Genomic DNA, 2,500 nt, shown 5'->3' with positions numbered 1-2,500 from the left:
ACAACACTCAACAATATATACTGAGAGTGTTAGTGTGCATGTGTGCGTGTGTGTGCGTGTGTGCGTGTGTGTGTGTGTGCGTGTGTGTGTATGTGTTTACTACCACATGTTCCTTGGTTTGGTAGGATAAACACCTGCATACTTTGGACGATATGAGTAATGAAGATGAGTCATTGTCACAACTTCTAGAGTAGTCGTCCCTATAGGTTAGATAGATAGATACATTACCACTATATAGATAGATACATTACCACTATATAGATAGAACATTACCACTATATAGACAGAACATTACCACTATATAGATAGATACATTACCACTATATAGATAGATAGAACATTACCACTATATAGATAGAACATTACCACTATATAGATAGATACATTACCACTATATAGATAGAACATTACCACTATATAGACAGAACATTACCACTATATAGATAGATACATTACCACTATATAGATAGATAGAACATTACCACTATATAGATAGATAGAACATTACAACTATATAGATAGACAATACCACTATATAGACAGAACATTACCACTATATAGATAGATAGAACATTACAACTATATAGATAGAACATTACCACTATATAGATAGAACATTACCACTATATAGATAGATACATTACCACTATATAGATAGAACATTACCACTATATAGACAGAACATTACCACTATATAGATAGATACATTACCACTATATAGATAGATAGAACATTACCACTATATAGATAGACATTACCACTATATAGATAGATAGAACATTACAACTATATAGATAGACATTACCACTATATAGACAGAACATTACCACTATATAGATAGACATTACCACTATATAGATAGATAGAACATTACAACTATATAGATAGATACATTACCACTATATAGATAAATAGAACATTACCACTATATAGATAAATAGAACATTACCACTATATAGATATATACATTACCACTATATAGATAAATAGAACATTACCACTATATACAGTCATGAGAAAAAGTTAGGACACCCTATGAAAACCTTTGTCTTTTTCAACATATTCAAACATATGGACATTTGATATTCATTTGAACAATATTGAAAAATTGAGGTAATATAACTAAACAAATACAACTGAAACAAATTATTTAAAAAATGATTGGTAAAATGTAATTAATAGAAATGCAATCTTCTTGTGAGGAAAAAGTTAGGACACCCCCACATTTAGTTCCACTTAAAATGCCTAAAATTATAATCAAGAGCACCACATCAGGTGCAAATGATTAGAACATCGTTACAGAGGATTTAAACCTCAGACATTTAGTTTGGTTTGCTCTTGATTGTTGAAGTGAGTTGCATCACCATGGCGAGATCAAAAGAGCTCTCTGAGGCCTTCAGAAGAAAAATTGTAGATGCATATGAGTCTGGGAAGGGATATAAAAAGATCTCCAAACAATTTGAAATTAGCCATTCCACTGTCCGGAAAATAATTTACAAGTGGAGAACATTTAAAACCACCACCAACATGGCCAGGTCAGGCCGCCCAAGCAAGTTCAGCCCAAGAGCTGACCGAAAGATGCTTAAAGAAGTCTCCAACAATCCCAGAATGTCATCACGGGACCTACAGGTATCTCTTGCCACAATTGATGTCAAAGTACATGCATCCACCATAAGAAAGAGACTGAACAAGTTTGCATTACATGGGAGGTGTGCAAGGAGGAAACCCCTGCTGTCAAAAAAAAACATCAGGGCAAGACTAAAGTTTGCCAGAGAACACCTAGAGAAAGACCAGAACTTCTGGAACAATGTGCTTTGGACAGATGAATCCAAAGTTGAACTATTTGGGCACAGTAAGAGTAGACATGTTTGGCACAAAACCAAGACAGCATTTGAGAACAAGAACCTCATACCAACTGTGAAGCATGGGGGTGGAAATGTCATGGTTTGGGGCTGCTTTTACTGCAGCAGGGCCTGGTCAGCTCACCATCATAGAATCCACTATGAATTCTGTATTGTATCAGAGGGTGCTTGAGGAAAATGTGAGACCATCTGTTCGAAAGTTGAAGCTGAAGCGGATGTGGACCATGCAACATGACAATGACCCAAAACATTCCAGTAAATCTACCAAGGAATGGCTCAAGAAAAAGAAATTGAGAGTTCTGGAATGGCCAAGTCAAAGCCCGGATCTTAATCCTATTGAGATGCTGTGGATTGATTTGAAACTGGCTGTGCATGCAAGACACCCCTCGAACATCACACAGCTGAAAGAATTCTGCAAGGAGGAGTGGGAAAAATTTTCTCCCAATCGATGTCAGAGACTTGTAGACAGTTATAAGAAACGTCTAATTGAGGTTATTTCAGCCAAGGGGGGCAATACTAGCTATTAGGGCATAGGGTGTCCTAACTTTTTCCTCAGTAGGAATTGGCATTATTGTTAATTTTTCGTTAAATAAATGATTACAAAGTTACATTTTCATTGTTTTTTGTTCAATTACATC

The sequence above is a fragment of the Argentina silus genome (genome assembly GCF_951799395.1).
Source record: "Argentina silus genome assembly, chromosome: 1".
NCBI classification, from domain to species: domain Eukaryota; kingdom Metazoa; phylum Chordata; class Actinopteri; order Argentiniformes; family Argentinidae; genus Argentina; species Argentina silus.
The sequence above is the reverse complement of the archived record's forward strand: the minus strand, read 5'-3'. Positions refer to the sequence as shown.